Source organism: the organism of the source record quoted next, unplaced genomic scaffold, assembly GCF_019419815.1.
Source record: "Pyrus x bretschneideri cultivar Hongxiangsu unplaced genomic scaffold, Pyrus_bretschneideri_v1 Contig28, whole genome shotgun sequence".
In the NCBI taxonomy this organism is placed as follows: Eukaryota; Viridiplantae; Streptophyta; class Magnoliopsida; order Rosales; family Rosaceae; genus Pyrus; species Pyrus x bretschneideri.
The window spans coordinates 2,380,540-2,392,726 of record NW_025999590.1 but is presented as its reverse complement, the minus strand read 5'-3'; the positions used below and the strand labels follow the sequence as shown (position 1 = coordinate 2,392,726).

Sequence of the window (12,187 nt, the reverse complement as noted above, 5' to 3'; positions counted from 1 at the left end):
ATCCGAAATCTTTATCTGTGTGGTTCAAATAGCTAAATGGACTTTCCTAATAAAAAATGTTAATTGTATGTTTATAGAAGGGACATCTAGATTACATCCACCAATTATCTTGTCATGTGTATGGTTGGGAGTTTGGAATGTAAAACTTCCCCTCGTACCGCCGAAGTTTAGAAAAAAGGAAGATGCATTGCAAATGACTCCAAAAGGAAAGTTATCTTCAAGGAATGGAGTATTCATATGAAAATTTCAAAGATTTTAAATGAGGTACAAACTTACTTTTTTTCTTAAGTCTAATGAATCCACCACTTGATTCAAAGTTCAAGGATGTAGCATACATTCTTGACCCAAAAGGCTCAAGCATATGCCTTACGACTTTGTCTTAGAACGTCATATATGACTTCCTGATGGTGTCAAATTAATAATTTAAGCAATACCAAACCAGCCCTTAAACTCAAGAACTTTCCCAGCATTGTGGGGGCGGATACTAAACAAATGCTGTGCAAAGTCAAGTTTAGGCAAGCCACAATTTAAGTCAGAATTTTTTTTTGTTTTCATAGTTCATGTAGTTTCATAGGAAGTTAAGACTAAAATTTTCATCGGAAGAGGTCTTGATTCCACACAGGCTATGGATTAATTAAGTACCAAAGCTCATCGTCACAACCTGTTGCAATCATTTACTAATCTCTACGATCACCATATAGGGAGGAGCATAAGTCGAATAGTACTAGCATGAATTAATCAATAACTTGTTTTTTCCATTGAACCTATGGCATCCCCATCCCCTCAAACATTTAGAGACGGACACTTCTAAAAAGTGGTTAAAAAATTTTTTCATTGCGATTAGCAATTGAGAAATATGCGTAGTATTAATTTTTACGCTCATATTTTTTAGGATCCTTGTACCGTCATATATGTCACACGTTGTGGATTTTCAATATATATAGAAAAAAATTAAAATGTCACAAATGTTTAATTGAAAATTATGGTGGAGGAGATACTAATTTTGTTTCCTTCAAGAGCCAGCCCAGCCATGATGGCAATGGGGGCGTCATTTGCCTCTAAAACAACAATGGACCTATTCAATCAGATCCACGGTGGTTTCAAAGATGAATTTCAGCTCCCCAAATTTCTCATGAGGCATTTGCGGTGGCGGGGGCCGGTTCAATGCAGAATCAAAATTTCTGAATCTGACCCCAGCTTTACAAAGGTTTAAAGTCCTTTGATTGTTTTCAGGCATTTTATGTTCTTCTAGTAATTTATCAATAATTCTTGTGAAATTTCAGCATTGTAAGCTTACTTAATTAATAAGATCTATAGCAGCATAGTTGCAGTGTACTGGAAGACTTTAAAATACTAGTATTTGTATCTTTTTAACCAATCATGTAAGTGCAGTCAAATTGTTAAAACATGTCAGTCTCGTCGTCTCTATTAGGGGTCAAAAGTTAATACATATATATGAAGCGTCATTATGAAAGGGAGGTTCTGTTGAGAATGAATCTATTCATTAACAAGATGAGAGAATTTGTAAGGGTTTATAAGGAATTAGGTTACTCCTCATTTGCCAATTAGTTTTACGATGGAACCTCAACTTTCTTTATGGTAAGTTATTTTATGTGTCAAACCTATTGGCTGAAAGGAAAGGAGGACATCTCAGCTGCTAAGTCAGCACAAATAAGTTAAAAGAAGTTAGAGAGATGGAAGCATTTTTGTTCAACACCATTTAATGTAGTGTATGTTTAGTACCTTATTTATTACCGTTAAATAAGTTTGAATTTCGAGATTCGTGTAGTAAGTAGGCACACTAAATAAGATGGTGAGCATAGAAAGTTAGTTAGGATGGTTAGTAGTGTAATGAGTAAGAAACAATAGCCTATAAATACAAGGCTAGCAGATTGTATTTGTATCGAATTCATTCCTTCTGAACACAATCTACTTTCTCTCTCATTGCTTCTCTCTCTTCGATACTTTCATTCTTTACATTTCTGTGCTTCTGCATTTCTTGTAAACCTTCATTTCTTCTGCTTTCTTGGTGCTGTTAATATGGTATCATCGCCGAGGAACGATGTGATGATTCTTCCGCTGTAATTTTCTGCAAGTGCTGGGATTTCTATGGTGTTTTCTGAATTGCTGGCGCAGACGACTATCAGGTTCTATGTGTTCATATTTGTTCCTGTTTTCGCATATAAGGTGTTTGCGATATTGTCCGAGTAGAATTTTGATCTGATTTTCGTGAGTAATTGATTGAAGGCTGAAGCCATGTCTTGCTGTGATACGATATGATTGATGTATGAGATGAAGAATGTTTGATAAGGCCGATGCCAAGTGTGTACATTCAGTGAAATTGATTGAAGTATTTTTTTGAGTTTCTTGCTACGAAGGGCCGATGCCAGTAGTAAAGAATTGTTGAAAATAGTTGTTGATTGAAAGATTGAGTGGGGTATCTTTGTTGATTAATTGGTTGATCGTTTTGGAGATTTCATTTCTTGATTCTTGAAAGTATTCTGTTCTTAGAAAGGCATTGTATCAATCTTGTGTGATTTGTGAAGCAATTATATCAGAAAACACTGAAAATTGAAGGGCTTCTGGGAATGTTGACTGTGCAGCTTCAGGATGATAATTTTGTAAAATGGTCCTATCAATTCCAATCTGTTTTGCGTGGATATGATCTGTTGATTTCTTTACTAGTGAGAATCCCTGTCCACCAAAATTTGTTATGCATACTGAAACGGGTGTTACGAAGGAGATCACTGATGCATATAAAAGCTGGGTTAAAAAGGATATGGCATTGCTTAGTCTGTTAATGGCAACTTTATCTGATGATGCAATGGAACACATTATTGGTTGTAAAACTCCTCAAGAAGCATGGACATACTTGCAAGATAGATTTGTTTCGGTGTTTGTTGCAAGCATTAATCAGTTAAAGACTGAGTTCTACACTGCACTGAAGGGAGTAGATTCAGTTGATAAGTTCTTAATGCGATTGAAGTCTATTCAAGATCAACTTGTTTCTGCAGGGGAAAAAGTTTCAGATAATGATCTGATTATAGCTGCGTTGACAGGATTACCACAAGAGTTTGATATGATAAGAACTGTGATCTTGGCAAGAGAGACATCGATTTCTATGAAGGATTTTGGAGCACAGTTGTTAAGTGCAGAATTGGCTAATGAATCCAGAATTTCTTCTTTAACTAATTCTATGTCTGCAATGTATGTACGTGGTGAAAGCTCTAATTCAAGGAGTAATGGAGGTCATGGAAGATATCAAGGGGACAGCTCAAACATGGGATTTGGCAGTTATCAAGGAAGTTCAAATCAAAGGCCCTACTCTTCTCAGAACAGAGGGTCCTATAATTCTAACAGATATGCCTCTGGAAACAATTTCACAAGGCCATATTTTGGGAATTGATACAAAGGCAATAATAGTTTCAATCAATCTGGGTTTAATAGTTCTACTGGGTCTACTTCTACTAATGGTCCTAAACAGGATCTTGATTGATTACCGGACGTTCCAGAAGTAAACGACTTAGAGTCCCATTCGTCGTATTTTCCTAAAATGACACGAGTTCTACTCCACAATGAGGCTTCTGGACCAAGCTGGTTTAGTTTCACCGAGATATCCTCAAGTTCTCCAGACAAAAACATGGCAGCAAATATGAGCAGAACTACTATTGAAAAACCGATAGAAATGAGAAAGAGGCCCCAAAAGCTTCCAAGGCTGAGACTATTGGAAGAGATCAAACTGTTGGAGTCTGCACAACATGAGTTGATTTTTATGGAGCCAATCAAGCAAGCCCAAATTGACAAGAAATTTAGTGGATATCCTCAGTCACCTGAGATGCTGAATGCTATGAAATGGGTGCAATTGGTACATCTTACTCTATCTCTTGCCATCTTTAATTCAATCTATCTACTATAGAAGTTGGTGGTTGGTGATGCACAAGGCCAATAGTTCACTTACTCAACGCTGTCAAGATCAGTGTGCTCCAACTATTTTATGAATCATTTTGGCAGGATATCTGTTACTGATATTTGTCTTTTGGGAGACCACAATGGAGATGTTTTGGAAGAACATGGTTCGGGATTAAAGACCATACAGAAGTTAAGACTGGAGATGTGTATGGTACACGGTTTGAAAATTTGGCTGCTTTCTTTCCCAGACTGCTTCATGCTTCTTTCTCGGTTTGAGTCTTGAGAGGCTTGAGGACAAGCCTCGTGTTAAAAGGTAAGATTGATGCGACTCTAAGCTACTGGGCTTCTGTTAGGACCAATTGGATCACCTATTGTTATTGTTATCAATTAGACCCATTATATACGTAATACCATTAGGCTTATCTACATATCAACTCTACTATCCTTAGATGTTCTAATGTAAAGATGACTACGAATGAAACGATATGAATTTATTTTAATTTCTTCTACTTTTCTTGTATTTTCCTTTCCTGTAATTTCCTTTCCGGTTAGGTCGACCTCTGATCCTATCATGCCAGTAGTGCTTGAGCCACAGAACCTTCAAACTCAGTGCAAATAATGGAAGTGGGCCAGATGTTAGATCCCTCGAACTGGCATTGGCCCAAGCTGCTCATGATGTCCGTGTGTGTAACAGGTGCACTTCTTTGCAGATTATTGAGCTAGGGTGGTTGTCTCAAGATAAATTGAGGGACGAATATGATCACTAAATTAGTACTGTGCGTGTAGCTAGAAGATTCAAATTATGTGCAGAAAATTAGCATTCGGCTGTTTGGTTTCCTGTGAGTTTTTCGATCCACAAATAAAAGTAGGTGAAGACTGATTGCATATGTTCAATTAATTGTCCAAAGAAAATTATTTATACAGAGATTAATTGCGAGGGTCTAGAATTTGAAAGTCCTAACTAGCAAGAGATTTTTTAATGTAGGAGTGGAGGGAATTTTTTTATTAAGTGTTCTCTCCACTTATATCATTGGCGTATATACCTGTAGTCCAGACATACTCCTAGCTAGCTATAAAATACATCATATATGCGGCATATAATCATTAATGCAATCATATTTATGAAGATAGTTTTCTCAATTATGCAAGCGTTAGCACAGGTTCAACTGTCATTTTTTTTCTAGTGTTATTTTCTCTTACAATTCTTTACAAGAGGAGTGTATGTTTACTATTTTGGACTGTCAATAATAGCACTCATTATTATTTTAGTATTTTTTTCAAATTATGTGTAGGCCAAACTATCCCTTCTTTTATTTCACTGAATCTGTTAATTGTTTTCTACCTGTTACATAGTAAGCTCAATGCACCATCTCCGGCGACGCATGACTAGTAGTAGATGGCGTTTGTTGCCCTTCGTAGAATCCGAAAACATTATCAGTGTCGTTTGCATAGCTGAATGGACTTTCAGGCCAGTTCCTATTAGGTGAGGCCTTAACTTCTTCTCCAACCCCCGCAATTCCTTCTTCTTGTTGACGGCTTTTAAAAGTATGGGAGTTGAGGTCTTTTTCGTTGAAAATTTCAATCATGGCTCGAACCCTTCTCCATCTCGAAGAAGTTCTGGAATCAGGCTGCTCCAAGACATGCCTATGCTTGTAAAAGAAGCAAGCTACGAATATGATGAGAGCTAGAATTGAAGCCGCCCCGGCAATTAGGAATAGGCCCCAAAAGCTTTCAAGACCAAGACTGTTGCTTGAGATCTTGGAGTCCTGGAGTTATCTTCACAATTGCTTTCTTGACCGAACCATTTGCTCTCAATTTTCATGATCTTCTCTCCTTCCGTTATGCCTTAGGACTGCTTGTGAAATATCGGGTACAAGAGGAGAACGCTTTGGAAGCACCTGCCAATTAACGTGTAATACAAAGATGTCACGTTTTTATAAATGCATGTGTGGAGATGTCTACATATATGTACAAGGAAAATGATTTCCGTGCCCACATTTTCTCCTCATGCATCATGTTTAATTATGATATTTGTGTTGAATATATCAAGGCGCAAAAGTAAACAGTGGTATGCATAAGGAGAAAAAAGGTGCTCTAAATCATTTCCTTATGTATAAAGGAGAGAAATCTTACAAAGCCATAGCCATCAGTTTTGAAGATTGGACCAATCATGGTATATTTGGAACAGTATTTCGCAATGAATAGCTTCATATTTGGGGTTTCATCAACAACAGCTGCAATACCACCCTTTCCACTCCCTTTTGAAAGAGCATCATCGCATTCTTCCACGGAATTCATACCCTTAAGCTTGGACTCATGGAAACCGATTTGTTTCATCAAGAGTTCGCAAACAAAGCTATTCTTTAAGCATCCAACATTGTCCCCATTTCTTCGTATATCCTCTATATTCGTGACTATTGGTTGGAGTTGTTCAACTGTTAATAGCGATGCTAGATTAGCTGTGTAGCTTTGTGTCAAAACTAGCACAACAAACACCCATATAATCATCAAGAATCTGGCCAAGTTGCTAACCACTCTCTCCCCTGTAAAAGTGGTTTTAAAAAAAAATGTACCAAAAATAAGTGAATGCCATTAAGATTTCTTATTTTGAAATTAGCTAGTAAAGAGATCGATAATTACTATGCGAAAACACCACGGTGGAGAAGGCGAACCAAAAGCTTGTGCCAACTTGATGTGAGGGAGGGCCGCGAAAGTCTTCATTAATTTGATGTTCAAGTACCCAGACGACGAAACCAATGAAGATGAAGAAACAAAAAGTCGTAAGCCACAAGTCCCATGTCAAAGGCTTCAAGAAAACCCATGCATTTTTGCTCCTGGTGTCTCTGATTGGCACAACCATTACTACCCCCGATTCTGTGTAGGGCATCGTAAAGTCCACGTACAAAGACCTGTTTGCCCTAATCGTGGTATCTCCCACCACAGCATCAAATTTCTGTCAACAGAAGATGTAAACAGAGAAAAATATAAAATGCGGGTCCAAAATGAAATCAGTTCTGATATTTTTATTGTGACATATAAGTTTACCTCAAGATATACTTGATAGACCAAATCATTGTAAGTGCCAGCCATTGTTCCATTACAATTCTCATAGGGAATGAACTCGAAAGGAAGAGCGTATGGTAGTACTTCAACTGCAGCCTCAAAGACATCAATGCTGAACCCAGTGACTTCCGTTGTGTTAGTGCTAGGGTTCTTGGTTACCTTAACAAACTCACTAAAACCAATTTTTACAGGAACTCCAATTCTCAGCTTCTTGTCATTTGTTGGGATCTCCCATCCCTTGGGAACAGAGAGAGAATCTCCAGGCCATATAATTGGTGAAAGATTGCACTTGGAAGTTGAAAGTTTGCTTGTGTTTGCTGAATTCAGTGTCTTTACCATACCATTTTCCGGTGTCCAAAATGCAATAGTTCTTACTCCATCACCATTTACATTAACTATCTTAAAATTCGATGCCTGAAGTTGCCCATCGTCAAGCCTGAAGTCACCAGCTATACCTTTGAATGAAGTATTAGATATGGCTTGTGAAAGTTTTAGACCATATTGAGACACCTCAAACGTATCAAGATCTGTTGAGTTGACGGAATCATTCCTCTTTTGAAAATCAGAGTTTGTATTAAACCCAACTTCTTCTACTGCAAAGGCTAGTGCAAAAGCTGCATCATAAGCCCGAAATCCAAATGCATCGACATCAACATCGATGATGGCTGGATTGTCTTGTTGGAATCGTCTTTTCCACCGCATTTTGAAATTTTTAAGCTTCTCTGTTCTTGGAATGTCAGTTTCCACACCTAATACCCCTTGCATTGAATTCAGATCTGGCGGAGGGATTGACCATAAACGATTTCCTACCCCGTTGGTCATGATCCAAACATATCCTTTTCTCATCATTCCTACCTCTTTTGCCTTGGCAAATAGCTTAGTGCAAAGATTGGGCAACATGTGCACAATGAAGACTCTAGTTTGCATTGTCATTAACTTGTGAAGCTCTTTTTCAATTTGTACATCTGTAGCTGATGCGGGAATGACACTCCGATAAGGGACATGAGTATCAACCTCTTGCAATGCATCAATTAAAAAGGGTATGACTCCCTCGCCGTACGTATTGTCTACATAAATTGGCACAACTTGTCTCCATCCGAAATTTTTAATAATGGCACTTATGGCTTTCACTTGGTGAGAGTCGGTTTGTGTGATTCGGAAGAAGTAAGGACTTTGGAGTGAAGTAAGAGAGGGGCTTGTTGCAGAAAATGATAAAATGGGCACATGAGCTTGGTCTCCAAGATTAACAACAAAGCTAGCCTGCATTGATGTCACTGGCCCCAGGATTGCTTGCACTTCTACTTTCTTTATCAGGTCTAGAGCTGTGTCCCAATAAAAAAAAAAAAATTGATTAGTGTGATTGACTAATTTGATGATATTGACTGAAATTAGGGTTCCACCATAAAATCAATTGGCAGTGTGGAGAATAACCCAAAATCATATAAGCCCCCTTAGCTAGACTTGTACACCATTAACTCTCAACACCCCCTTGCACGTGTAACTGATTTTCAAGTCTACACATGAACAACATGTGTGTGATGCATGAACACGTGTGGCCCTTTGGGCTTTCAGGGACAACTTGCTCTGAATATCATGATGAAATTAGGGTTCCCTCATAAAATCAATTGGCTATATAAGAAATAGCTTAAGATCATATAAGCGCTTAGTTAGACTTGTTCGTCACCAATGTGGGACAAACTCTCCACACACCATCAACTCTCAACAGATATTAGACATTCTTTTTCTAGTTAAAATGGTTAAATCTTTATGAATTGCATAGTTAAGTATGATCAGATTATACGAAACGATGTCAATATTCTCTAATACCCCGATCCACAAAGAGACAACATTTTGGTTGGTCATTGAAGAATTTATAAAGCTTGACGGACCAGCTGCCTAACACTGTTTGATGAATATAATTAAAGGAACTTTAACGAAAAATTCATGGTAGTGTTTATTTTAACGAAAAACCGCATTTTATACTAAAAAGTCAACCTTGATATTATTTACTTTACCCTTTATTTTGTCTTTATCGTTAAAACTCAAAATTGTTAAGCTTTTTTCATTAGTTTTCCTTATAATTAAAAGACAAAACTGAAAATCGTACCGTTTTCCCCTCTTGCTCACATCCCCTTGTATTAAACATGTGTGGTTGAAAATTGTAGGGTTTTGCACGTTGCACTTACAGACACACCCTTGACATAAGTTGTTAGAATTCATTTAAAAATGTTTTTAAAATGACTGAAAACATTTTTGGTAAAATTGATTTTGGGTTCCAAATTTTTCAAAAGAAATATCAGATATGTGCTTCTTGCAAAAAAGTGTTTTTTCAAGATCCACTCATATTTTTATTAAACATTGGTTTCAAAAATATTTTCACCAAAATGGTTTCAGCCATTTTAAAAGTATTTCCAAACGAACCTTTAATTGTTACATTGATTATTTAAGGGGGAAACTTGATATAAGTCCAATTTTTTAGTCAACAGTAAGAATAATCCAATTTATTAAAATAAGTCCAATTTCTTAAATTTAATTATTTAATTATCAATAATTATCTCTTCAATGATAAGAATTATTATAAAAATCAAATTTCTTCGTAATTATCTCTTTAATTATTTCTTTTTATTTTATTTTTTTGTTATTTCTTTGTTCTTCCTCCTGCTTTAAACTCCATTTGTAGATTTTATTTTTAATTTTTATAATCAACCTATATTGCAGGTTAATTGTATTTTATCTACCTATATGACATATTCTTTTTTATAAACATCCTGTCATAGATTAATTGTCTTGTTTGTAAGTATTTTTTTTCCTACCTTTTAGTTAGGTTTCATATCTCAGTTATAGGTATAATATACATTCATACATTTATTACTTGAGTTAGGGTATAATGTTTTGTAGATAGATTTATGTTAGTATATATAACATCTCACATCGACCAATGGAGAGAGGGCGATGTGCCTTATATGTACATGCCCACCTCCATATAACACGAGACATTTTGGGAACTCACTGGCTTCGGATTTCATCGGAACTCCGAAGTTAATCGAGTTCAGGCGAGAGCAATCCTAGGATGGGTGACCCACTAGGAAGTTCTCGTCTGAGTTCCCAGAAACAAAATCGTGAGGACGTGGTCGGGGCCCAAAGCGGACAATATCGTGCTACGGCAAAAAACGTGAGGGCGTGGTTGGGGCCCAAAGCGAACAATATCGTGCTACGGTAGAACCGGTTTGGATGTGACAGAATGGTATCAGAGCCATTCTGTCGTTTGGTGTGAGTGTGCCGACGAAGACATCGGGCCCCTAAAGGGGGTGGATTGTAACATCCCACATCGACCAATAGAGAGGGGGTGATGTGCTTTATATGTACATGCTCACCTCCATATAGCACGAGGCTTTTTGGGGACTCATTGGCTTCAGATTCCATCGGAACTCCGAAGTTAAGCGAGTTCGGGCGACCAATGAAGAGGGGGTGATGTGCTTTATATGTACATGTCCACCTCCATATAGCACAAGGCTTTTTGAGGACTCACTGACTTCGGATTCCATCGGAACTCCGAAGTTAAGCAAGTTCGGACGAGAGCAATCCTAGGATGGGTGACCCACTGGGAAGATCTCGTCTGAGTTCCCAGAAACAAAACTATGAGGGTGTGGTCGGGGCCCAAAGCGGACAATATTGTGCTACAACGGAACCGGTCTGGGATGTGACAGTATATTAGTTTTTTTTGTTATAAGATATTGATTAGATATTTTGGAGTTGGAAAATACATAATATTAGAAGATTTTAATTGATTTTTAATATTTTTAGAAAATATAAAATGAGTATAAGTATAAAAGAAATAAAAACATATAATTAGATAATTGGATTCACCCCTAAAAACACTCTATGTTTTTAGACTTGAATCTAAAAGTCTCTTATTTAAACAAATTCATATATAGCACACTCTAGGCATGTATCATCCATTATAATAGGACATCATCATATGAGAAAGAGAAAGAGAGAGAGAGACAGAGAGAGAGAACCTGCAGCAGCTGCACCAACAACAGATTGCTTGGAGTCCCTAGTGTTCAAAACAAGCCTGGTCTTGAAGTGAGCATGAGATGTATAGAAGTCGTCGATGGCCATTTTTATGCAACTCAAATACATCTTCCCGCTCTGATTGGGTTGATCGAGGTCAACAACAACACCCACATTCACTTGGATAGTTGTGTTTTCCACCGCCGCAACCGCCGCCACATTGAAAATCCATGACAAAAGGAAGAGAAAGCATAAAACGACCATACAAAGTTTCTTGACGGTACCCATGCTTATTTGAACAAGTGCTTTCTTAAGTTGCAAGACACTTCTATTTGTGAAGCTGAAGCATATATAAATATATGAATATGCAGAGTAGGTACACATGAAAAGTACCAGGAAAATCACAAATGAAATGTCCCTGGAAAATCCTCAAAGAATCAGCCGGTCGTCGTCGCCATGACCCAATCTATACGGGCAGAACAAATACGTAACCATATAATATGAAAATTAAGATATGTACATTGAATTAACAATATTATATGGGAAATTAAACTAATTATTATTGACTTTGTGGTACTCTCTCTGTGGACAGACCGTAGTAGCATGAGTCTCGACTATTATGTGGAGTGTGTGCATTCATCCAATAAATTTTTTCGTACTCATTTCTGGTATCCTTCTTATACTCATTCCTATTGTTGTTGTCTTTTGGTAATTCAGCAAACAAATTATAGTTTGAATTATTTTTTTGTATGTGTTAAACTGTAATTTGCAAATAAACTAAGATGAATAACTTCTTACATGTAAAGACATAAGCATTATTTGTAGTTTAATACGCCTAAATGGGAAATAGTCGTAGATTCCACCACTTAATTCAAAGTTGAAGCATACTCCTCTTAAGTCTTGATTACGCTACATTGAAAGCAGCCAACTAGAATTTAAAATTACGGATATAGAAATTTAATTGACGGGAACTACCTATATATAATCTAATGCAAAACTGACTTCGTATAATACAGAATAGACTTTGAATTGTTTTTATCTTTAAACTAATGTAAATTGTGAAAGAAAATTTGAAATTGAGTGCATAGGGGAACATTCACTCTACAGAATGTGGCTATGCTCATATCTACGTATTTGAATTGTTTTAATAATAAAGAATTAAATGAATGTAAAGCTGGACAGAGAGCTCAGAAATTTTGAA

The 12,187-nt window shown here is 36.9% G+C and overlaps 1 pseudogene; it reads right to left on the bottom strand.

The window, feature by feature from the left end:
- Window positions 1-5,196: 5,196 nt before the first annotated feature.
- Window positions 5,197-11,575, bottom strand: LOC125467999 (annotated as a pseudogene).
- Window positions 11,576-12,187: the final 612 nt, after the last annotated feature.